General features: G+C 46.1%; 1 protein-coding gene across 1 annotated transcript in view; it reads left to right on the plus strand.

The window, feature by feature from the left end:
* Nucleotides 1-14,832: 14,832 nt before the first annotated feature.
* mc4r (melanocortin 4 receptor) overlaps nucleotides 14,833-27,021 on the plus strand; it is a 32,267-nt gene continuing 20,078 nt past the window's right edge. Inside the window, exon 1 of the mRNA XM_086191494.1 lies at nucleotides 14,833-15,204. The gene's annotated coding sequence lies outside the window, so the exon portion shown is untranslated. The remainder of the gene's footprint in view (nucleotides 15,205-27,021) is intronic.

Here is a 27,021-nt window from a genome sequence, read left to right on the forward strand (position 1 = left end):
ACCTCTTTGGAAATGCCAATAAATCTGTTCAAGTTGCGTGCCAGCGCCGTGGAAACAATAGAGAGTAAGTTAAGGGTCCTTTTGTTGTGGTGGACGCAGGAAATGCCTGGTTCTGCAGCGGATGCGCTCTGGGTGCTGGTTATTGCTCTTTTGTACTTCAGCAAAACATGAATTTTATTTTCATTCAACGACAACAGTTCTTGAAATGAAATTCGCTGTTGGAGAGTCATGATGTGTCGGTCAAGGTCTCATTTTGTTTAGGAACAAAAAATACTTGCTTGAGGTCAAAGCTGCGAAGCCCGATGCTGTAAATAAGACAGAAGCGGTTCTCCGGCGTTTGTTGCTTGGTAACCATGATGTGGACTCTGTCGTAGTTGAACCAGGGAATTTGTGCGAAAAAGGATCCTCACTGATTTCCATGGTGCCTCCAACTAGAGACTTTGGTGAGTTCAGGAACTTCCATTGAGGTCAACGTCGTATGATCTTTCCTCTCTCCAAAACTACACTCCTCCAACCAAGTCTGGTGGGATTTGTAGTTTGGCGTAATCCTGCTGGGAGACGGTCCAACAAACGCCGCCGAAACAAGACAGGTCATTCATGGGTTAATTAACAGGACCCACACATCATTGCTGCAGCACGGCAGGATCCTACCACCTTCATATGATATACATCAGGACATGGAGGGACAGTTTCACTAGTTTTGTTTCACATTTTCTCCTCATCGGGCATTTCTGCGTCTTGAATTTGGCACCGATCATTTCTGCCGTTTAATGAGATTTTCTAGCAAAGGAGGTTTTTTTTATCGCACAACGGCAATTTACAAGAAACGTTCCGCTGCATTTCAAAATGTCAGATCCAACATCACATTGTGGGTTCTCTCACTTGTGATTAGCAGAACGGAGGCTTTCATTCCTCCGCCGAGCTCTGTGCGTCTGCCCCGCCTCCCCCAGCGCCGCTCTCGCGTGCTCGGAGCTAACTGAAAAGCTAGCTGAGACAAAGAGGATGTTAACAGTGGCCAAGAAGTGATCCATGCGGTTGAAAACGAATACATTTACCAAACACATACAAATATACGTATATTACTTTCCAGTGCAGATAGAATTATACAGCATTGACTTTTCCCTGCGTACTTGCAGTTGATATCATAATTTCCAAAGTTATACTTCAACATCCTGCTGGACAGAAGTGATATTCTTGTACAGCCTAGAGAACACTTCCAGTCTTCACAGTGATTAACAGCTGTCAGGATGATGTCATTCGTCAGTTCGCTGACACGTTAACGGGATTCGAGGCACAAATGAACTATCGCTGCGTGAACGACACTTCTGCAGATGAGCAGCGCAGCGTTTCAGAGTCACAGAGGAAGAAGTGTCAGGGCTTTGAAGTTACAGCCACGCACTTCCTGCTTACATTCACATCGCTGGGAGTGTATGAGCTCGCCACTTTGTTGTGGCTGTATTCTGAGCAAAGGCAGTGAAATAGTGGTGGTATTTAGTAGTCCATCTTCATCCCAACCCTCTCAGCCAGCACCAAGGACTCTGATGGAAAGGAATTGAGGACACAATCACCTGAAATGAGGTTTCTCTGCAGGGTGGCTGGCCTCTCTCTCCTCCACTCTTGGAGCATTCAGACCATCTGAAAGAAACAGAAGCTGCTGCTCTGTGACGGGGCTCCTGTGAGGACGGCGTCTGTACGTCTGCCATCTGGCTGGACGGACACGAAGGAGGACCTCAGGGCGAGACGGAGCTGGGACGATGTCCCAGTTGGCTTGGGAGGGATCCTCAGAAGGAGTTGAATACTGGAAAACGGTGATGGATGAATTTATTTAAGTTTAATTCATTAACACTACTCGACTGAACCAGGTGACGGCTAGTTAGCTTAGCACAATGGCTTGTAGTGGGTGGGAAGTGTTAGCATCAGCTAGCTCAGGTCCAGGATGCTTGTGTGTCCAGCAGTGGCAGCAGTTGCTCATCTTGTCCTCAACAAACCATTGGTTTTCAAAGGTTTTCTTGTTTTGATGACTTCAGATGGAGCTATGCTAACACTTCCCACCCACTACCATTCATTGTGCTTAGCTAACTTGCATGGGTCTGCATCTTCTTGTCTGTCTCTGGAGATGATTGACAATAAGAGACTGGTTGGTGTCAGGTGGGATCCTTTAGTGGAGGTTCAACCACACAAAGATCGGATTTTGTTGTTCAGAGAACTTTTGTTTTGTTTCTCACTGACTTGGAATGACTTTAACTGTCGGAAGCCAATGTAATATGATGAGTCATGACAGGTGAAGGGTGTGGTTAGCGTCATGAAAAGTGTTTGTAAGTACAAACCGCCGAACCAATGCGTCAGAGCAGACATTGGTTTGTCAGAATGTCGCTGCAGCCTGCATGAGTTTCACTCGCTCACCGTTGGTTTGCTGCCCGAGTGATGGAAAAGCTGCGACAGTTTAGACTTCGAGCACCCTGCAGAGGAAAGGCAAGTTTGATTGAAAAAAAAGTTCAGCAGCCAATCATATCACCCAAAGACTGATGTGCCCCCGTACACACGCACACGCACACACGCGCGCGCACACACACACACACACACACACAAAATTCAAACTCCAATTTGAGAAGCCTCAAGCACAAGGTCGCTGGGTGAGTCTCCGTGCAGCCCCTTCATTTGTTATTCCAAACAGGCTGTCGTTTGCCTGTTTAGCACTTATGATGATGAATAATGTGTTTTTGGTTCCCAGTGTTTCTGTCGGTCACAGCTGGAAGGATAAAAATAATAAAATAGTGCAAGGCAGTAAAAGAGGGCATTAGTAGGATTTTTCATTTCATTTGTTGATCCGGCCGCACCGAGGAGTGTCGGCTCGACTGTGAAAGCCTCAGGAGTCGGGCTCCCCGAGGGCTGCAGGGCGGCGCTCTGTGTCCTCTCACGTCTCACACGTACGTCAGCCGTGTGAAGACATCGTCCTCGTTGGCAAATGCATGAAAAGGTTTTCATGTCATGGACTTGTACACTTTCGTGTTCCTCATTTGAGCACAACTTGAGGCTTTGCGCGATGGCTTTGCTCTAACACCCGTCCCCTGCCTCTCCTCGATAGGGCCGGTTAGGGCGATGGAGCTGTGACTTACCTGGGCCGATTGCCTTGGATGGAGGCCTAATCATCTGGCCTCCAGTCAGGCATGGACCGGGCCAAAGCTCCAGCAGCACAACAGATGGGCCCTCAAAGGAGCCACCACATCTCCACTCCTGCAGGAGGATGAAGAGGAGGATGAGGAGGGGGTAAAGAGACAGGAACTAATTCCTCTCATCTTCTGATTTCACACAAATGAGTGCAAGGGATGTGGAAGCAAGATCTGAGTGGTAGGCAGCGCTGAGGCGCTCGCCGAGGACTGAAACAAACACAGCCGCCTCTCAAGTGTCAGCGCTCAATTAACAACAAAGAACTTTAAATGATTTCAGGGAGTAGATTGGACTTTAGCGCATTATAAACAGTCTTGAAGTTGATGGCTCAGCCGTCTGGACGACTGATGAAGTGAAGCGGCTCCTCCCACCATCAAAGTGGCCCTGTGGCTCCAGGGAAGTGTTGGATTCACGTCGTGGATCCAGAAAAGTGTCAACAAATTAAAAGTCTGTAGGTGAAAATAATGAGCTGCCTCGCTCTTCGTCCACCAACATTCGCGCTCGTCTGCTGGATCGCAACTTTTTCAACTGTCAAAACGTTTGAAGACTTCCTGCAACTTTCTGTTGTCTCCTTTTGCTCCGTAAAATCATATAATTAATAATAATCACTCTTTCTAGATATTACTGGTTACTTAGTACCAAGACTCCATCATAACAGAACTCATACAGGCATGAGCAAGCATGAGACCAAACCTTCATGGTAGCGACTCTGGTGAGTCACGTAAATGCAAGTTGACTAAATATCCTTTCAAAGCCATGATTAGCAGGACGAGTGGCCGGCTTCCTGCCGTTGGTAACGGTCTAATAAAAGCTACGTGTGTGTGTGTGTGTGTGTGTGTGTGTGTGTGTGTGTGTGTGTGTGTGTTCGTTCAACAGCCGCTGTCTGCTGACTAAACCCCAGCACTGGACAGCCAGCCTCCCTCACACCCTGCAGATGGATGCAGCTGCTGGCTGTGCGGTGCCCTGGTGGGAGTTTCCCCTGGAGGCTGCATGGCAGGAGACGCGTGAGTGATTGGCACCAGATGCACGTCTGCTGACTGGCGTCTGTGTCTCAGGTTTAGTGATACTGCATTCGAAAAAGTGTATTTAGTCTCTCAAGCTCTCAGAAATAGGCTTGTTAAACCAAAGCAGATGTTTTTATTCCCTCCTGCACTGCTTCTCTGTGCCATCCGTGTAAATTTAGCTTGAGGCTAATTGTGACTGACAGCTAACTACTGCAAAACTGTACAAACTCTCAAGTGCATCATCCAGGATTATCCTCCTCTTCTTTATCCAGCCGTACTCCCAATCATCCACCGACGCTTTAATTAAAAGCTACAACTAGACTAACAATCCACTTCAAGGCTAAAGTGAACGAGCGTGGCTGAACCAGTCGCTCTGACTGAAGGCGCCAGCTTGTTGCAAACAGGAAGTGTGTTCTTGTGCGTTCTAAGAACAAATCAAAGTGTTTGCTGATTACCCAGCGTACAGCTGGATAAAGACGGCCTGGATCATGACGAACTCTACAGTGTGTTGAGACATTTTTGGATAGTTTTGCTGCTGTTAGCCTCCATTAGCTTTGAGCTAAAGTACACGGCGAGCACTTTCTGCATTCCGGAGAGGTACAAAGACGTACGCAGGGCACAAAATGCATCTTCGTGAGCTCAATAGAAATTAAAAAACAATGTGGGGAGTGCTGTGCCTATTTTTCTTCTCAGATTCAACTAATAAAGCCCAGTAGTGATTTGCATAAATTAACTTTTTTGTGTGTGTGTGTTTTTGCTTGTACATCTGCTCACATTATTTTCCTTCCATAATTTGGCAGGGGTTATCCTAATGTGCCACTGGCTCTATACCCACAAAGATAATATCCACGCAAACAGCTCAATAAAAAATCCAGATACTTTTATACAGAACTGCTCATAAGCTCCTCTCTGGGACTGTCCAGACCCTCCATGTTTATTTTCACTGCGATGATCTGAAGTGGAGCCCAAAGGGGGGGAACATCCAGCATTGATAATGGTGATGGTGCTGAGAACCTGCGACGTGGTGACAGGAGAGAGCAGATGACTCACACAGATGGTGGAGAAACTATTATCACTCTGTCTCTGAGTCAAAGCTGCCATCTTGGTTCGCTCATTTCCTCTGCATCGCCTTCCTCGTGGACTGATCGCTCCACATTGCTCGCCGCGCAACCCCCCTCTGAGCCGGCCGTGATTAGGCGTGTTAGCACAACAACAACATCTCGTTCGATAACGATTACCTTCTGTGTTTTTTCATTTATACCCAGCTTGTGGTGTTTCTAAGTTTGAGACCCATTTTGAGAGGCAGAAAACCTGATGAACCGCCGGAGTTTAATTCCTCATTTAATAACACGCCACAAAATCAGTCATTAGCCGCCACGTGCGCGTGGCTCCTATTGTCTTTGTCTCATTTAATGCTCCTCACGTGTGAAATGAACTATCAGGCCACCAAGAGCACTTATGATAAAAAGTGACAGGCAGAATCCTGAAATATGGCGCTTTATGTGAGCCGGAGCCTACTTCTACAAGGTTAATGAACTCTCACTAACTTTAATAGTCTGTTTTCCGACTCATGCATCTTCATAAAGCGCCCTTCCCCAAAGTCTGCAGGCGAGGGGTGCCATTTCAAACAGCTGTGCCAGGCGTACTCCCACAAAATGAAAAGCGCCTCATGATGAATCGCAACCGCCTTCCAGTGCTTTTTCCATCGTTCACTTCACCTGGCAAACCGTCAGAGGTTCATTTCCCTTGACGCCGGAGGTAAAGGAGTGAAAAGAAAGTGCATAGACTTCTGTAAGTTCTGTAATCACCTGGACCAAAGGACGAGGGGGGAGGAGGGGCGGCGGTGGCGGCGAGGGGGGGGGGCTCCCAATAGTGCTATTAACATGCAACTTGAGTGAGCATCCAAGGTGAGAGCTCCGGGTCCTCTGCACCAGGGAAGCCTTCCTTGCTGCGCATGCATCTGCCTCGAATGAACGAACCTGCCGTTAAGACTCGTGCCGCAAACTTTATGAGACGCAGCTTCTGCTCGTAAACACACAGGAGCCCTAAAATAAAGTTATTTCAAACCAGCGAACCCCCCCCCCCCATGAGCTGAAGCACCCATAATCAGCTTATCTTTGGCCCCGAAGGGCAGTTAGCTATGCTCGTATTGCTAGAACACCTCAGCAACATTCAGCCAAAGTTCCTGTTCTGGGGGATGCAGGAGGAAACTTGCATATTTTTGGAAGGTCAAATAAACAACGTCTCAGCTGCTTCATCCATAAATGGCGCTAAAAGGAAATTTTAAGGTGTCATTTGAGGTGTTTTACTGCCGCGATCGACAGACCTTTCTCCTGACACACACCTCCACTCAGGTAGGTCCCCGACCGCGTGTCAGGACATAGATAATTACAGCCTTTTATTTACGCGCGCTGCCATGATGAGGTGGGTGAAATGCACTTGGCATTTTGAGACTTGAGTAGAAAACAATTATTCTGATAGGCTGGACAAGTTCCTTGAAAATAACTTTTTTTTTTATCGTTGCTGCTTATATTTATTCAAACCCCCCCCCCCCCAAATTCTCCCCTCCTCAGTGTCAACATGTGACATGTTTATAGCTGATCTGCCACATAGGAATTGGAGATGTTTTTTTTAGCAGATACTTGTGTCAAAAAGTTGATATCCAGCAGCAGGACTCAGGCTTCAAGACAATGCCGAGGACATGATGGTCTTGTCTTGTCTCAGCGTGTCTTGGGTCCAACTCAGGTCTCCAGGGATGAAGTGATCCTGCACCCAAGAAGTGTATTTTGCCTTTCAACCAATCAAAACCTGGTAGCCTGAGAAAGATGTGTTTTTCCCTCCTGCGTCACTTCTTTGTGCCTCTAGAATGTAGGAAGAGCCAGCCATGTATGTGGAACTTGAAGCTAATTAAGGCACAAACAAACGATAAACTTCAAACAGTTCATCGTTCAAATAAGCAATAGTTTATTAATGTGTCTTTCGGTTCAGAACTGCTCTGTATTGAGATGTTTTGTGTGTTAATTCAGTAAAATTTAATGAAAGAACATGTTTTTTCAAAAGGAGTTCGTCCTCTGAGCCAGAAATCTCCACTTACACACTTTCCAGTCATATTCCAATCTATATTCTGAAAGTTTTACCGAGGCGTTGGTTCATATATGATTCATAACCTGATTTATGAAACATTTTATTCCCCCCCTCAAAAAAATGGTGAAAATTGATATTTTTATTGCTGTTGGCAGTATTTTGTGGTTTGTAAAGAGATAAAAGTGATGCCCAAAATCTCCTCAGCAAAAAAGCAAATACGTCAGGAAAATGGAACAATAGTTTTGAGCCAAAGTTTTGAGTTGTGTCTGGAAACCCTTAACCACTGTGTCATTACACGGTGATTATCTAACAAACAATTAACAAGTCAAGAAGACCTGTCACAGAGAAGATAGAGAGTCTCGGGTGACTTCTTTAGACGTGCGTTTGCTTTCCCAACAGGAAGTTAGCGCGTGAGGAATGGAGTGTGTTTGTAGTCCAATAGGCAGATAGCCTGTCAGGAATGAGGCATTTCTGTCGTCTGACAGGAAGTTATCGTCAGAGATGATGTTGGTTTGGAGTCCAACAGGAAGTGGTCATCTCCTGGCTCCTCCACCAACAGGAAGTGGTCATCTCCTGGCTCCTCCACCAACAGGAAGTGGTCATCTCCTGGCTCCTCCACCAACAGGAAGAGGTCATCTCCTGGCTCCTCCACCAACAGGAAGTGGTTATCTCCTGGCTCCTCCACCAACAGGAAGTGGTTATCTCCTGGCTCCTCCACCAACAGGAAGTGGTTATCTCCTGGCTCCTCCACCAACAGGAAGTGGTTATCTCCTGGCTCCTCCACCAACAAGAAGAGGTCATCTCCTGGCTCCTCCACCAACAAGAAGAGGTCATCTCCTGGCTCCTCCACCAACAGGAAGTGGTTATTTCCTGGCTCCTCCACCAACAGGAAGTGGTCATCTCCTGGCTCCTCCACCAACAAGAAGAGGTTATCTCCTGGCTCCTCCACCAACAGGAAGAGGTCATCTCCTGGCTCCTCCACCAACAGGAAGTGGTTATCTCCTGGCTCCTCCACCAACAAGAAGAGGTCATCTCCTGGCTCCTCCACCAACAGGAAGTGGTTATTTCCTGGCTCCTCCACCAACAGGAAGTGGTCATCTCCTGGCTCCTCCCCCAGCAGCCAATAGGATCACTCCATGTGATTGTGGTGATTGAACCAGTAAATCAGCTCTGGTGAGCAGAAGTTGATGATCTTCCAGGTTCAGTTCATCAAGATCATCTTCACTCATGAACCCTCAGATGATGCTGGAAGCCTGGATGCTACGGTTCGCGATGCTAAGCCAAGGAAGGAGCTACACCAGGGTCAGATGACTTCAAGGTCACCACCACTAAGCTCCAGGCTTCTTGTGTTTCCCCCTGATGACCTTTAATGACCTCCACGACCTCTGCTGGCTCCTTCAGACTCTTGTTAGCAATCCACAATGCTAAACGCTTCTAAAGTGATACTTCACCGAAAAAGTGCCGCCACAGCTGAAGGGAGCGGCAGGCCATGGCACACGGTGACCTTGAGAGTTTGTAAACGGACAGTGTTACTGTTGCTGGCCGTCCACCTCCGTGAGCTTCAGGCTGAATGTACGTGTCAGGCTCTGTCTGCGTTCTGGTCACTGAGAAGTCGTGAGGGAGAGAAAACCAACATCTTTGTGAGATCAGGACACCTATTTGTGAGGACTTGGAAGGCAAAACAGACGAGCTGCCGACGAGGAGGCCGAGGACCCAACGTTGAACCATTCTAACCTTAAATAGCGTTCGGATCCAGTGCGGAACGCAGTCAGATCCAGAAATCAAGTCTGTCCCAGTTGTAATTCCCAGTCCAGCAGGACGTCACCGGCCAGCACAACGGTGCTGGTAAAAGGGATGTTATTCTCCTAGTTCGGTGCGTGGCGTGGGGGTGTTAAAGTTTAACTTGGCTGATCGGCTCCACCGCGGTTCAAATTAAAGCCGACCTTATCGATCATGGTCCTGACAGCGGGGCGTTGCTGGAGCGTTCCTCCAGAACACCTACGCTCTCGCAGAACTCTCTCTCTCTCTCTTCCCAGGAGCCGCGATTGTGGGTGAACAAATACGCGTGGAACCCTGAAGGTCACTCAGAACATAACAAGTCTCACTCCATCTTCTTCACTCACACACACCTCTCCCTTTCTCTGTTGCGTTACCTCTCCTGACTCCTCTATTCTTCCGCGCTCTTGTATTCCTCCTCTGTCCAGGGTGTAAGATGTCATCGAGAGAGCGGGCGATGGATGAGGTCTTCAGTGAGCGGCGAGCATGGGCTCGGCGCCACAGCAGAGTTAGAAACAGTATAAATCAGGAATTATGATGTGGAGTGACAGCTCTGTTTGCTGAGGAAAGCCCATAAAACCCTGATGCAATAATGTTTGCAGGAGTTTGACATAAAATCAAACGCACACTGATGTGAGCGGGACGTCTGTGCGGAGTTAAAGAACCTCCGAATTTGTGCTCTCCTCATTTTCAGGGATCCACCTCTGCCCGTTCTAAATATGCTTCCCATTAGCGACGTCAGCAGGAACGCTGCCACTTTGATTGCCGTCCTCTCATCTGCACCACTGCACCCTGATGGGACTTGAAACGTCTCAGAGGACGGAAAAGCAAGAAAAAGTTCCGTGTCATGTGGTCAAGTGTCATCGTGCGTCCCTGGAAGTGCTCAAGTTGTGGTGAAGAATAAGAAGAGGATAGTTTTAATTCCAGTGGGCGTCGAGGGGGAGACGTTTCCCCTCTGAAGATTTATAAATAAATCCTCCTCGCTCCTGCCGCCATCTTTTTTATCCTGGGAGACCACATGAGTCTACCGGTTCTCCTCTGGTAGATCAGTCTTGTAGGTCCGTGGCCGGTTCCTCCGTTCAATACTGACTGACACGGAACAATCTGCCCCGTGAGAGCAGCACATAAACTTGGTTTAAAAACTCTTTCTGTACTTTTATGCAGTTCCTCATTAACTGTAAAATGTGGCGATCGGCGTCCTCGCGGCAAGAAAGTGGAACAGTGTGTCATTTATGGTAGAGGACCCGAGACCCAACCCAGGACCCGCGTGGGTTTGGATCCTCTGGTCCTCCAGGGCTCCTCCTGCTGAGAGAGCACAGTCTCTATGTAAGAGGGCCCTGAGGTACCGGCTGATATGAACCCACGTTATCGAAAATATCAGAAATACACTGGAAATCCCTGTTCATGCTGTTTTCTTTCTTTAAACTCTTATCTAACTTGCAGGATCCCTAATTATGGACCCTACGGTTAGACGTTACGGTGACTCTCCACCACGCCGGACCACGGAGACGTCACTCGACCGTGGAAAAGCGTAAGTCGTCTTCAGCTGAGGGAACTTAGGGATTTCAGTGCTTTGGCCTGGGACCAGCATCCAGGTTCGGTTCTGGCGCTGGGAGGAGTCAAACTGGACTGTCTGGAGGAAAGGAATGTTGGTACAAGTTTACGTTGGTGAGCTCGAGTTAATTTCTTAAATTAGTGAGTGAATTCCTCAAGGCCACAGGAGGTTTTCTGGCTACGCGTCCCATTTTAATTAACCTGTTATCTTTGGAATCTTGGGGGTCAAAGGTCAAGCTGTGACCGGCACACACGAGTAATGCAGTATTTCTACTTTTTGCTACAGGCTACTGTTTTGGGTTTAAAGACAGTCTTTCACACCATTAACCGCTGAGTACAACTGCTCTCCACTAGACTTCCTGACAGAAAGCCTTCAGGGCAAACTTCCCCTGTGACCGCTGCACTGTGGTGAACACGTCTTCCCATAAGGCCAGAAATGTTGATTCCGACAACCTGAACTCATCTTTGTGGCCGATTCCGCTCCACATGACGCCACCGAGTGGTGGCGGAGGCGATTGGTGCGACGTGTCCTGTTATCACCCACACAAGTGTGAGAAGGCATCAATAATTCACCTCGACGGCTCCGTGTGTGTGAGATTAGACGTCAGATTCACATCCTTCCAATGATTTGCATTTACCTCATTTTTTGGCTGCTTCACATGAATTTGATTTGTGCTGCAGCTGGTAAAAGTGTGTGTGTGTGTGTGTGTGTGTGTGTGTGTGTAGGTGTGTTTGCTGCCCGTAGTCCTCACACATTCCCTTTTATCCAAACCCAGAACCCTGTAGCTATCTATTTACAGCGCTGAGATCAAAACATCAAATAGGGCAAAGAAGTCGTGTGTGTGTGTGTGTGTTACTTCTGTTTGTGGTGATTTCAGACCTCGCTATTGATTTACGCCAACTTTTAAAACTCTTTACACCCCAAATTCTTGCTTTTCTCACAGCTTTCTCTGTCTCATTCATCTTGAGAGCGTTGCAGCCACGTAGGTTCTTGGGAAGTCATGGGATTCCTCTGGAAAAAAATAAAGAAACACTGCAAGGGAATTGCGTGGAAAAACAGCAATGCAACACCAGCGTGTGTATCGTCTTGGCTACTTGGTCTAAATACCCTGTGTATTTTTATGCATGGTGTCATGTTTTTAGGAAGCAAACACAGCACACAGAAGCAGCAGAGTGAACCATGAATGGCAGTGCTGGTCTGATCACAACAAACGAAAGATGCAGCTTTTCAAAATAAAAGCCAGCAGACTAGAGGAGAAAATTGAAGTTGAATTGAAGCTGGTTATGCTTGAAAAGAAGTCTGTCACCCAGCATGTGTTCTGATTTTGACCTCTGGGAAAAAGTCAGACATTAGAGATTATGATTTATCAGCCTGTTCAATTTCATTCTCTGTTTGGGTGAGACAGGTCATGGCCCCTTTCTCAGGCTTAGCTAACAGCTAGCATCACTTTGTCTGCTGTTCAAATATAACAATAACAACTGGAATACTTGTTAGTTCATGCCATAAGTCACATTTACAACCGGTCTTTAGCCGTGGCGAATGGTTAGCCGTTAGCAAACGTAACATTATTTTATCAGCGATCCAAACATCTTTTCTTTGGCACCCTGGCTAACAGTTTGCAGATAGCTAAAAGCTAACATTTCTTCAGCAATTCAACAACAACGAATGCTAATGACTGTAATCTTTGTTATTGTGCTCCATTATTAACCTTTACAAGTGACCCACGTGAGGAACAACACAGTTACACTTAGTAACATATTATTTCAGTTCATGACCAAACTGCAGCTCATACATTTTATGCTAGCTGTTAGCCAGCATCCATGGAATCGAATCGAATTCCTGTGGAAGCCATTTTGGATTCTTGTTTTCTTGATAAACTTTTATCTCGTTATGGATTTTGAGCGCCATGAAATTCTTTGTGGAATGAGAGATGGTTGAATAACGGAGTGAGGATGCTACATGAAGTCTGTTTAAGTTTTGCTTCTACTTAACCTTGCTGTTTCACGTAACTTCAGATTCACCAAATACATGAAAGCTGTGAGTCACTTATTAGATTCAGACTCTTGGAACATTTCCTGAAGCTGCAGTATCTTCTAACCATGTTTCAACAAACCACAGAGGCTTTTGTAAATGATTTTCTTTGATTACTAATATTCACCTCCAGTCACCGGGCCTCCCCAGAGATCCTCGGGGAGGCCCAGCTCTCTTTGCACCAAGATAAAAAATACATTCAGCTAGACAAGGATTTTAAAATATGGCATAAAATTCAAATATATTTGCGTTATCAAAACCGCAACTCTTTCACTCTTCCCACTTGTCACTACTTCTGTCTACTCAAATTCATCTCAAGCAAAACTCCATTAATGGCCGAAACCGCTCCCCTTCATTTCACTCTCCTCCCTGCTGGTGTGGCCGGAGCTCTGCTGGAGATATGAGGCCTCGTTTCCCTCTCACGGGAAAGTCGTTTACTCAGTGTGGGATATGGCTAAATCAAGATAAGTGAGTATGAATCATGAACGTGTTCAGAAGTCATGTTTGAAGATTTCCCCGCAGCTTTTTACGTACAAACGCACAAGTTTGTTGAAGTCGTCTTTGAGTCGGCTGGCATGTTTGAGTGTGTCTGTTCAATTTTCATATGAATTAGTGTGCTCTGAATTCCCAGAAAATGTCTGCCTGTGTCTTGACACGGGAAAATACAACAGGAGAAAAATGGATAGCAGCATTCTTCTTTGGTGTTCGTTTAATTTTAATTCACTTAAATTAATTAGAAGCAGTACGTGGTACTTCTACGCTTGGTAGAAAACTTCTGAGTTGATCCGAACTGGGCTTTCCCTGTTCCAGGACCTCATAAATTCAGAGGGTGAACCATCCTTTGAAAATGGAGAGTGGGAAAGCTGGCAAAGCAGGAGCGCTGCAGAAAGTTTGTCATGCAATGCCAAGAGCGAAGGTTTGGCCGAGGCCTTGGAGGAGTGTTTAGATGAGGGCGGCTGCAGCTGGCGAGGTCTGAGGTCACCAACAGATGTCCTTCACAACCTCTGACGCCAGGCTGCTCCTCTTTTGTCACATTTCTCATTGCAAACCGCCAGATTTCTCTCACACATGCAAGTTGGGAGCCCACAGGGGGGAAGCGAGAAAACATCTCAAATAGGGAAATGACTTTTGGGCAGACTTGATGGCTTCCCCACTCAAGCAACAAATGAACAGTTCGCGTCTAAATGTGCTGAGATCTACACGACATTCAGCATCACTCACGATCCTGTTTTCCACTTCAGGGATTTACTTCCATCATCCATCTTCTTCACTCTGTCCGGACTCGTGCACGTTGGCGCCGTCACAGACAACGTTTTCATTCTTTATGGGGCCTTGAAAGTAGCACTTGCCACTCCAGACACACAAGATGGGTGGGGGCATAAATTCAGGCATCTCTGACATATCAGTGGCTCTCATGATGCATTCAAAGGAACATGACAACTTTTTGAGATGTTTGGTTTTCATCCCCCGCTGGAGCCGGTGTGCGCATTTCGGAACGGTTTACGAAAAAGAGACAAAAAAACTCCGCTAAAGATTTCCTAGGACACAAAATGATCATATAAGAGCAATAAAATGCTTCGGAACGAGGTCCATCCAGTCTGGTGCTGATGTCTACTGGTAATTTGGAGTCTTGAAGTAACAAGCAATTGAGGAAAAAAGACATATTTTGCAGGATATAGAAAAAACTAAACATCATGCACGACCTTTGCTGTTTAACCCCTTTTTCCTCTCATTAAAGCCGCCTGTACCGGATCCTCCCACATCCTGCTCTTCGGAGCCGTTAAAAGTCAAGTCAATAAGTCAAATACCAAACATAACAGCGACAAATATTATATTTCATCTCTCGACACCAACATTTATTTCCCAGAAGTATCATGTCAAAAATGTTCAGGAGAGATTTGGAGTCAGAGAAATGACCAACCGGCCTGTCAAAACAAGACTCTCCTCTCCGTCATTCCAGATCCAGTTACGCCCTCCGGCCCAGCATTCATCCTCATCCTCCTCACCTGGGCGCTTCGGGCCGTCAGCACCTCAGCCCGAGTCGTCGTGCTTCTTGTGTTTCACCACTGTGTTTTCTGGTATGTGTGTCAGTTCACTCTGTTCACTTCCTGTTTTATTTTGGTAACTCTTTCCTCTTGTGATGTCGCGTGCTTGTCACTTTCCATCTTTGTCAGTTTCCCGCCTTTTACGAGCGCTTCACCTGTGTCTTGTCAAGTTAATGAGGCCCCGTCAGTCTCAGACCACCAGCTCCTTCCTGCTCTTGTGGTCTCCACCTGCCTTACAGCATCTTTACCTGGTTAATATTCACGTTTGGTTGTCTGATCCCGATCTTGCGTCTCTTCTCTCTCTAGCTTTTCTAGCCTGTTTGTTACCCAGAGTTTCTCAGTTAAGCTGTCGTTTAGTTAGTTACCTAAATTAGTTTACTCAAGTCCAGCCTGGCCCGCTCTCCTTGCCTTGGTTTTGGCCATCCCTCGACAGCACTAGTTCTTTGGTTCTAGCTATCAGACACGTTGCTGCATCACCGGAGACAAAGACAAAGTTTGGGAACAGCCGGGAAGATGGCGGCGGCGGCGGCAGACACAACTGGTCAGTCATATGAGTTCCAGATTTGCTTTGTCAGAGTTCATTACCCCAAGGTGTTTCCATCTCCTGTTTTGTACGGCTACTCATTCTTAAAAAAGAAGGCAAAAACCACATAAGTGAGTGTGAATCTTTATTATTATTATTAAGAATTGGAGGTAGTTTTTGCGCATTGCACTTTTGGGTTTCCTGTGCAATACGGCAACATGCGTCACTGCAGGATTTCTAAAGTGGGCGATAAAGTTTTGACTAGCAAGTAGTTAGTTTGACTGGGCTCAGACTTTAGCCAAGAGACCGAGGATGAACGCCGGTCCAGGTCGTGATGCTGAGCCGTAAACTCCCGCTCACTTTCTTGAGCGTTTCTCAGGAGGTATAACTTTGTGGTGATCCTCGTAAAAGTTGATTTAGCAGCGGGGCATCGGCCTTGGTAGAGGTCTGGGCTCCCGGTGTCCTTCTAGTTCGACACGCTCCTGGATTTGAGAATGCAGGGAGGTGAAAAAAAGAAGCTTTGGCTTTAAATTACACTTCAACTGCATCAGTCTGATATAAAAATATCAAGGAGAAGGTGCTACTTTTGATGTTAACGCTCAGCTCTTGTGGTTCAAGGTGGATTCGCTAATTAATTCCGGCGGTATTGGTCTCTAACGCTTGCCCAGCCTTCTTTCACATCTGCTCTTCTGACTCTTCACTTTTTATGTTCTCTTCTTTACAAACTAATGCTTTTCAGTTGGTAAATGAGCTGTCACACCGTCTCTGCTGACGGTGTGCGGATGACTCCGGGTGCTGTGGTAGATTCTATGAATATAACACGCGTGCCATCTCACTCACTTGACACGAGGATTATCATGTTCGGTTTTTGTGGAATTATTTTGAGAGGCGTTGTTGCGCTTCAGTGGTCATCTCGGTGGCTGTAAGTGTAATTTGTGCTGCTGTTCAGCTGCGCCATGATGACATGAGAGACGTTTCTTTCGGCCAACTCATTCACATCAGAGCGACGGGCAAACTGGTGGGAACATCCTTCAGTATCACCCAGTGCAGTTCAACAGCAGCACAAATTACAGCCTCCAGAATGACCATTGATAGAACGACCTCTCAGGGAGAAAACTCGAGACTATAATTAGCTCCGGGCTCCCGTGATTAGTCGATATGCTCTCGTCCCACTAAAACTCTTTCTGGTTGGTGTTGGAGGGACAAGGGCTTCCTCTCAATAGCCTTCCAGGACAAAACCATGATATTTGAGAGCAGGAGGAGGAGGAGGAGGAGGAGGAGGCAGCCATCCATGGTGTGTGCATTTTGAAGATCAGAATCCCCCTTCTGGAATTGAGCACATGCATTACTTATTGATCCCTGTTGAACTACGTAGTACCTCCTAGTATTTTTTTTTTTTTGTAATAATTGCTTTGGTCATCTGTGAATTTAATCAGAACCTGCCAGGGTTGGTATTTTTTAATTTAAAAACTCTACCACAACGTTTCACTAGACACAGATACATACGGCAGCGTATTTGTTTTGTACGGACACATTTATAAAGTTTCTGATCCAGTTCCCTCCTTACAACAACAGCAACACAGTACCCTCATTAGCAGAGTATATTAGGAGTTTTAGTTGAATGGGGGTACTCCTCTTTGCCATAGGATCTGTGTTCCAGGGCCATTGTTATCCTGGTCTAGCTTTATCAAGGTGGACTGGTGAGGCCATGTCTTACCCTGCATTCATCTGCAAGTCTGAAGTTGAAAATTCAGATCTCCAGTGTGCATCTTTACAGGAAAAGCACCTGCAGCAACCTTTAATATTGGGTCGTGGAGGTAGCGGCACCAGCAGGGAACCCCAAACTCTTGCTCTGCCATGGCCACATGGACCAGCTCTGACTGGAGGATCCCAGGCCACTGTGGGGGTGTAGTCCCTCCACCTTGCCTCTAATATGCCCTGTGGCCAAACCTTCCTGGAGAGGTGCCCAGGTGGCATCCTGACTAGATGTCCAAACCACCGTAGGAGGAGCAGCGGCTCAACTTAAAGTCCCTCCCCTCATCTCCTGAGGGGGACGCCAGCCTCCCTCCTCATCGACCACTTGTAACACAGTAAAACATTTATAAAAAAGCTAAATCTGTTAGCTTGTCAGTGTGCGCTGTGAGCTTGAGTAAGTTCAAGACCTCAATGACCGCTCCATCGCGTTTTCTTGTGTTTGATAGTCATTGTTTCTCCCTAGTTCTGAGTACAACGGTGTACAGGATGAAGGTCCCAAATCCCTCCACTGAGGTCAGTGGTTCCGTTCCTAACTATCTCAAACTCTCCAGAATTTGCCACCAACCCTCATCGCCCCACTTGCCGTCTAGCAACCGAAGGGTTGCTGGTTCGATCCTCGACCCCGGTGACCATGTCCAAGTGTCCTTGAGCAAGATACTGAACCCGTAATTGCTCCTGATGAGTAGGTTGGTGCCTTGCATGGTTGCCTCCACCATCAGTGTGTGAGTGTGTGTGTGAACGGGTGAATGAGATGACACTGTAAAGAGCTTGGAGTGCCGCTAAGGTAGAAAAGCACTCTATAAAAATGAGTCCATTTACCGTTTACGTGTCTTCATCTCTGTTGGTCGTAGTACTGATGTACCCCTCGCTAGTAGCCTTGTGCTTGTCCTCCGTTAACTTTAGTTCACTCATGGTACTCTTCTTGGTTTGATCTATGAATCAACCACAACCATCATCTGAGTTTGTCGGGGCCATAGGGTCTTGCTGGGTTTGGGTCTCGTTGCAGACCACGAATGCAACAGCTGCAGCAGCACTTGCTGCCGCCGCTCCAGCTGTTGCCCAGCATCTCTGGTATCTTCATATCATCACGGAACAGCACCCAATGATCAGGTCTTATGATGATCCCTTTGCTTACACAACCATGACAAACGGGGCTGCGCATTCCTAAAGAATCTGTGTCTCCAACATGACGCTAGTTTTGGTGAGTCAGTTGGAGCAAAATAATGCGTGGCTGTACCATTATAAACAACTTAAAAAGCTCTATGAGTCCTTGTCAGCCAATATTACTCATTCACCTCTCTGTAGATCTTTTTTCAGTTGGAAAAAGAAATGGAAAACAAGTCTGGTTGACAGTTCTGACAAACTCTGAGGTGCTGACGAACCCAAGAGGACGGAGTCTGTCTCGTTCCAGTTTTAATCAGGGAGGGAGGTTCGGGCCTTCCATCCTCACTGCTAAGAGCACACATTCCATTAATGTCCATAATCATGAATTTGTTATGCTAATTGTCTATATTCTGCTAGCATGTAAGCTACACTGATAGCAGCTTATTAATGACCATTATGGCCTACTCAGCTAATCTAATAACACATAAAGTGACTGTACGTCTTCTCTCAAGCCCTTAATGAGGCGGCGGGGCCAAACATACTCCGACCCCTTTTTCTTAATTGGTCTTTCCAGTGATGATGTTTGGAAATTAATTACATCTGAGAGCTCCTGCTCCCCTCTGCACGGCCGGATACCGCCGTATTTCTCCAGCATCAGGAAACCCGAGCGGCGTTCTCTGCAACTGTCAACCTGATTGATTACCTCTGTAAATGTCGAAAGGTTGAGCCTCTCACCCCTCGACATTTCGCTACAGTTTCTTTTTGGTTCACTTTGACTTCAGACTTGACAAAAAAGAAAGAAAGGAAAAAGAAGATAACGAAAGTGGAAAAATTCCAAACACTGAAAGCGACCTTAGAAAAATAAATGTCAGGGTGAGAAGAGACAAGCAAAGCAGAGCTTTAACGCTGGAAGGAATTTGATGTTCATGTAAAGCGCAGCATCACACAGGATCAAGTCGGAGGCGCCGCAAAACATTTCCATCTTAACGAATTCTGTCAGGGACTTATCTTACTTTCAATTTGCAGAAAAGGTCAAGTCTGTTAAACCGGTTTCAATGCAGTTCCTTCATCTCGATACAATATTTAAGAATTTCACATCCAGAAAAAAATTCAGTAGAGTAAATTTAATCAGATAAAAGTAGATTGTCATAAAATCATCTTTGTGTCATTTTAATTTATGCCGCATGCAGCAAATGCATCGAAATGTGACTGCAAACTGAATAATTAATAAATGCACTTATTATTTTATCTGCGACTAGGTCATTTTAATCATTTATTCTATTGTACCCACCACAAGCGCGTTTGCCTCGGCTAGCTAGCTTCTTGCAGAGCGCGCTGACGAGAATGACAAACCTGCAACGCTGATCCAGCTAACGAGACTAAGCAGGAGGCCCTGACTGCAGGTGAGCCGCCAGTGGTACGATCCAGTGGGAACAAACACTGTTCTCATGATGACATCCCAACATGAACCATTTCCTGTCTGGACATTTCACTGTGACGTGAAAATTAAACCAGCCAGAAGCCAATCTTCAGGTCTATGAGGAGGAACTGGAGCTGGAGGAAGACAACACCTTTGTAGTTTTCAGGGGCCACGGAGGGCGCTTTAAAGATATTCTAAAATTCAGAGCGGTGGGTACCCCGCTGTGCTGATTTTTCATGGGGATCGTGGTTTTCATTTTCATGAGGTTGAAGTAATTTATAAGGAAAGGAGCAGAAGTTTGAAAGTGACTCAGCTTTTCCTTCCATAACAGACTTGAACTAAAAGGCAAAAAAAAAAAAGCGAGAGAAAGAAAAGAGAATTTTCCATTTGAAAGGCACATTTTTAATTTCTGACTTGCCATCAATCTGATTCAATTTGTAGCTTTCACATTTGAGGTAGTGGCTTTTTCAAAACAGTCTTTGATCATGACAGGCTCTAATTTACTTTGTCAGAAAGTGAATGGAAATACCTCGACTTAGTGTACCTACGGATGAAAAATACTTGAAAAGTGCCATATTTGACTTTATTTTTTAGTTGCCCTACTCTTTCCCTTAAATATGTTTGTGGCAAAATTTCCAGGATAGCTGAGGTGTCACTGAGATCCAGGCAAGAGGCAGCATTATCCCAATCAAAACTTTAGATTCATAAACTTCACCTTACTGGATGTGCGGTGTACCTTCATTAGCCGAAGCAAGCGAGTCAGACAGAAGCTCTTTATGAATGCATGGCGTGCGCAGAGAAGCCTCTCCAGACAGGACTCAGAAAAACGATGGCGTTCCCACCAAAATCCTCATTAGCTGAAAGCCCTTGCTGATGATGTTTCAGAGGTGGTAAAAATCCCGGAGAACACAGTTTGCTGGACCTTCAGGGAACTTTTGTGGTAGAAGCTGAACAGTTGATTCAAGGGGGTAAATGATTTAATGATTCATTCTTGCACTTAAGAGTAAGTGTGCTCTGCCTGAGTTGGCTCACAGCAAGGACGCCTCACAGTCCTGTTTGGATAAGAAACACAATAATTTATTAATTAAATCAGAATATGGAGGAATAAATCTAAAGCCCACCTTAATAACAGATACTGCTGTAATAGAGCGACGCAGGCACGAGCCCTAAATCTAGAAATGCATGGTTGCTTTGGTAAACGAGCTGAAGACAACTGAACGTTTGTTCTGCGACCCAAACTATGGCTGTAAATATCGAAATTCTACCCAAGGGCCTAAAGAAGTTTGCTGCTGAAATTTAACGTCATCAAAGCTGAGGAAGTGTGTTCATGTAGTACGATCATCAGCATTGCAGATTATCTCACTAAACATCCATCCATTTTCTATACTGCTTATCCGTTAAGGGCTGGGGGCGGAGCCTGTCCCAGCTGACATTGGGCGAGAGGCGGGGTTCACCCTGGACGGGTCACCAGTCTGTCGCAGGGCCATCAGGAGCACTTAGGGGTTCAGTATCTTGCTCAAGGACACTTGGACATGGTCACCGGGGGAAGTGAGGATCGAACCAGCGACCCCTCGGTTGCTAGACGGTCATTCTACCTCCAAGCCATGCCGCCCTTTCTTCCTAAACAAGATGTGTAAATCTCATAAAATTTAATTTGTACAAAGGGGATGTTTTGGCAATAACACTATTTTTACAAATCCCATTAGCTTTTGGTCAAGGGAAGAGATGCTGACCTCCTGCTGGACTACAAAAATACCTCTAAAAACCTCAGGAGCAACATAGACATGAGTACAACGGGAGTGTAAGGCATTAACGTTTTTAACTGTCTTTGCAGCTGTTATTATGAGCCAGTATTTCATTTTTAGTGTGGGATCATCTTCAGGTGGAGGTCTGACCACAAAGGCCCAGTGAGAGTGAGCTCAGCAAGTGTTGCCCTCCTGACAAACGTCCCATCACCAGCAATTTGTGCCAATTAAGCACCGCTGACTGGTGATCCTGCAGACAGGCGTCATGCAAAAGTGGAACCCCCGAGTCTGCAGTAATGATGCCCCTCTCCACAGATGCGTCCTCATTGCTCTCCCACAATTCAGAGTGAGGTTCCAGACATCCTGCCCGTGATAGCAGAGTTAAATGTTTTGACCGGTCCCCTTTTCTCACACCGGTCCGTCGCCTGCTGGCCCACAACACAACATTCAGCGGCTCCTCACAGTAACTGCAGCTTGACTTCAGCAGTTAAAATGGATTCCAACGTCGTCAGTGTTTTGCAGCTTTTCAAACTTTGCCATTACTCTGAGACGACTTGTCTCCACTCCTGTAAGCTAAACTCTGATACTCTGTGTGTGTATATGTATGTGTGTGTGTGTGTGTATATATGTGTGTATATATATATATATATATATATATATATATATATATATATATATATATATATATATATATATATATATATATATATATATATATATATATATATATATATATATATATATATATATATATATATATATATATATATATATTTCGCTCTTGCTCTGTGGGTTTCAAATATCCAAGCTGGTTCTACTTCCAGGTCATCACATACTGGCACTGTCCCATACTGACATACCTGTCTCCCTTTTTGAGTCTGTATGTGAACTCCAATGTAAAGCGTTTTGTCTCATTTTCACAAAGCTCTCAATTGACCGCGAGTCAGAGGGGAGTCCATCCATCCACTCCTACCTCCATAAACTGTGTCTGCAAATCATTTCTGTGTTTCTAGTTTTTAAAATGCTGTTGAACAGACGAGAGCAGCTTGGCTTGACTGTGGAAACTGGTGGCTTAAACAAGCTAACGGGCTACTAGTGAGCTATACGGCCCTTGGAGCAGGACATTCTTCATGTCGAGGTGTTGGGGAAAAAAATGACAAATTAGCTTCCCAGTCGAGTCCCAACTGTGTCAGTGGCTAGGAATGACATGGAAGCAGTTTCATGATTAAAAAAATTCCAAATGCCAGATAGGAAGAGTGGCCCGGTGGAGCAGTGGTCCTCACTGTGGCCCCCAGCAAGAAGGTTGTGGGTGGAGCCCCGGCTGCAGCACGGGGTCTTTCTGGGTGAGTCTCCATGTTCTCCCTGTTCCTGCGTGGGTTCTCTCTGGTACTCCAGCTTCCTCCACAGTCCAAAGACATCAAGAGGGACCAGGTTAATCCAGACTCTAAATTGACCGTAGGCGTGGCTGGGAGAGCCAATGGTTGTCTGTCTCTATGTGTTGGCCCTGCCATGGACTGGTGACCTGTCCAGGGGGAAGGCTGCTGGGATAGGCTCCACCCCCACCACCCTCAACAGGATAAGAGGGAGAAGATGGATGGATATCCAGTTAATGGGGAATAAATGATGAGGAAATAGAACTTAGCAATCCACTTTATTTTAAACAAGGAACTCCGACTGTCTCTTGGACTGTTGTTTGTGGGTTTTTTTCCCCAGTGTTAAAGCCCCTGAAGAGCGACAGAGAAAAGGTTCTTTTGTTCATCCCAGGTCCCGATGCGTCCCTACTTCCTCTCTTCACCTCCTGGTGTCATTAATAATGCATATTGTGATGCACATCATGTAAGAAAAAGATGGACGGAGCTGGTCGAATTTGAAAAACACGTCACCAGTTGAAACACAACAATCGTGACTTTCTGGGGTAGCTGGGGTTTTTCCAAAGTTCACTTAAATTTTGCTCTATGGAAACACTAGCTATCCGTCACTTGGCCTTATAACTAATGGATGTTTTGAGGCTCCTGGTTGGGGACGAGGAATATCGTGAGGTATATCCTGCACAATCCCGTCATGACACATCTAACTTGTGACTTTTCATCTAAATTTCACGCTGTTCTGATGATGTTGATGCGCTACAGTGTGACACATCCTGTTTGTGCTGAGAACGCCATGGATGCATGTCATATGAGAGGCGGCGGTGTGTTTTAAGCTTCAGTCCCTGTGGACTTCAGCAGATCAATGGTTTATCAACCAAGGAATCGCTGTTTCATGTCACACGAATCGGTCTCCTCAGAGCCGAAATCAAAGGTTTGACCAGAGGAAGGCCTACGTAGGACTCCTTCTCTCTTTCAACACCCTCTGTTTAAAACACAGAAACAATCACTTTAATCTTTTATCCTTTTCAAGACAGCGCTGCATCAATACGAAAGGCACATGACACAAAACATACAGCTCACACAGTCTTTCCGGAGGAAACAGATCTAACGAATGACGTTATTGCAAGTTCCAACTGAATTTGCCTCCAAGTCCTTCAGTATGTTTCTGAATGCCCTCGTCGGTATAAGCTCATCTCTCTGTAAATCTGTCTATAAGTGGTTCCAGGCTGCAGGGGTAGAGAACATAAAGGCCTGTTTGCCAAGTTCAAACCTCAGGGACGGGCGGTAAGAGTATCATCTGAGTGCAAGCAGGAGCTGAATAAGAAAACCCACAAAGGCCAGAAGGGGGACCTCTGTAAATATGTACTGAGGAGTCAGACTGCACAAAGCCAACACAGGCCACTGAACTCTGATTTAATAGGTTGAACGGTGGGTGACAACCTGGAGCAATGCAGCGGTACAAAATAGCCAGCTAACATTGAAAAACATAAGCAAGAGAAACCAATTGGCCTCATCACCACTGTATTTTTTGTCAATATAGGAAAAGAATAACCAGTAAAAACAAAGCTTAAGCTTCATGTTCAAGTTTCAGAGTGAAGTTGTTTCTTTTCCATCCTAGATTGTGCTAGTTAGCTTAGCACAATGACTGGTAGTGGGTGGGAAGTGTTAGCATCAGCTAGCTCAGGTCCAGGCTAGTTAGCTTAGCACAATGACTGGTAGTGGGTGGGAAGTGTTAGCATCAGCTAGCTCAGGTCCAGGCTAGTTAGCTTAGCACAATGACTGGTAGTGGGTGGGAAGTGTTAGCATCAGCTAGCTCAGGTCCAGGCTTGTTAGCTTAGCACAATGACTGGTAGTGGGTGGGAAGTGTTAGCATCAGCTAGCTCAGGTCCAGGCTTGTTAGCTTAGCACAATGGCTGGTAGTGGGTGGGAAGGTTTAGCATCAAGCAGCAGTCGCTCTTCTCGTCCTCAACAAACGTTTGGCTCTGTTGATCCAAGTTCCAGAGTGCTGCGTCAAATCACTGCGCCCAGTCAGGAAAGTAGTTCCGGCTACGTGCAACTCTCTACTCAAACTCCGGTATGCCAGCACTTCCTCTGCTAAGCCAACTAGCGTGGGTCTCAGCTCCCTAATCTCATCGTACTGTGTGGCTCTGAGGATGATAATGTACTAGCATAATGTATATCCCAAAAAGGTTGGTGTGTTCCTTTTTAAAAGTTAAACAATCGATTAAAGCAGGCGTTTACTTGAGTCGGATCCTGCAGCGTTTCTGACAGGTCTCCTGTCGCATCTTTCATTTGCATAGAGCTCTGAGCTGACAGTATTTCATTAGTTGTATTTTGTCCATAGGCTGTATGAAGTTCTTCTGTTTAGCCGCGCGGCTTCTTCGCCAATGATACTTTGGGACCAACAAGGAGTTGAGTGTATGATAATCTCATTAATCAAGACTCAACCACGGAAAGGCTGCAGCTTACCAGAAGAAAGCTATTACAATCACAAGTTGTTGTTGTTTTTTTTTTAATTAAAGCTGCCCCTAAGCTTTAACACACACACACTCACACAGGCAGGAGTGGGGCTGCAGCGGCTCCATATTTCACCCGTGTGCATAAGCAAATATAGCATGAAGAGGTGAGGAGTGAATACAAGGGCATGATGAGTGTGTCCCTTTTTATTTGATGGGTTTGAAATGGCAGAGTATTTATGTTGAACGCGGCTCCACCGGAGGGCTGCGGGAGCGCCGCTGCACTATCTCCCCACCGCTGCGCGTTGCTCATTATCTCATTCAAATGAAATGTAAATCCCCCCCTCTCTCCCTGGTTCATGTCAATACCCCTTTGACTCCCATCTATTCAGCATCTCCCTCCTCTCTCCCAGACCTCCTTTGTTCTAATGCACCATCTCCCTCTCCCTCCGTCTCTCCATCTCCTCTGCCTTCTATTAGCTCGTTCCAGCGAACTGCCGCCGTTCGCCCGTATCTCCCTCGCCTTGTTTGCCAGAGAAGTGCAGCTGATGGACACAGCCGATGAAACCAGGGAAGTTTTATCATTTCATCCGCAACAAGTCGGCCTGGTTTCGTTTTGTGGCAACTTTTGAGTGACTGAGTGAGATCTCCTCATCAACTCCAGATTTAATTGTTGTTCGTCAGAACGCTCTTCGGGGCCTGGCTATGTTGCTGTGTGTCGAGTACATCAGCCCTATAACGAATTAACATAATGATAAACATGGTTTCTATTATGGATGGCTACTCCTTTTTTAATCTGTTATTGATGAGCTAGTGACAATCTCAGGGAAGTAATTATAGCTGATTTCTAATTTATGATTCTTCGACGATTGACAGCTGGAGGAGATATCCTCCAACAGGCTGTATTGTTGGAGGATTATGTCCGAATTTGTTGCATTTTTTTTTTTGGAATAAATGGAATGTTGCTTTACCCTGAGGGATTTGTGATGAATCTTCTAACCTCGCGTCCTGTGTCCTTGAGAAAGAGGCAGAACTTTTTTGCCGACACCAGGTTGGCGAGGAGCGGTCAGCGGGATCGTTTCACGAGCGAATCCAGCTGTTTTTGATCGTACAGGATACACCAGGTGACGCATTTGAGAGCTCACAAACTGATGTTTTTGGACAGTTTTGCTGTTTGTTTGGTTTTTTTAGCTGTCAGTAGCTTCAAGTTGAACACATGAGGCTCTGTCTGCAGTCTAGAGAAGAAACGCAAGCTCCAAGCTCCAGAAACCTCCACAAACTTGGGCGAAGTCTCATTTGAATGTGTGAAATATCTGCTGGTGGCCGTGCAGTCAGTTAGCAGTGCCCATTTGAATGTTTTCCTGCTTTTATAAAATGGGACCATGTTGCAGCTGAACACTGGAAAAAGCATGTTTGTTAGCACAGGAAACGACAGCGTGTGCGGCTACACAGCGGCGGGCAGCGCGTGAATCTCTCTGAATGTGTTTACATCACCTTCTGCTGCCACAACAATCACTCTGTAATGACAAGCAGGACCAGGATGTTTCCCATCAGGCATTGGGCCTGCAGTACAAGCCTTCATTATCCCACTCTTGCAGGGAATCTTCGCCAGCTTCCTGCGACCAGATGTCATCTTCCACATCTACAGCAAGCTAACACCCGGTGGCATTGTCTGTTTGTTCCGCCCAAGACTTACTTAGGGATGTGGACAGCTGAGCTCATTCCACCGGGCGATGAGTTTCAGATACCAGGCTGAGATTGTGGACTGGGAGCAGAGTAATCCCAGGTCACCTTCACGCGGCATCAGTCCGCTCAGGCGCCGCCGAGCACCCTCCATCCCCACACCTACTTCCTCCCTTCATTCAGCCTTGTCTCCCCGGCTATCGCTTTACTTTTATTCCCTCATTCTTAAATCTCTCCATCTACTTATAAAAGCTGCCAATGGCCACCAGGTTACCATGGAGCCATTTTAGAGGACAAGAGTTTTA

Source organism: Aulostomus chinensis, chromosome 21 (assembly GCF_037954235.1).
Source record: "Aulostomus chinensis isolate RoL2024-O1b breed Wild chromosome 21, RoL_Achi_v1.0, whole genome shotgun sequence".
Taxonomy (NCBI): Eukaryota; Metazoa; Chordata; class Actinopteri; order Syngnathiformes; family Aulostomidae; genus Aulostomus; species Aulostomus chinensis.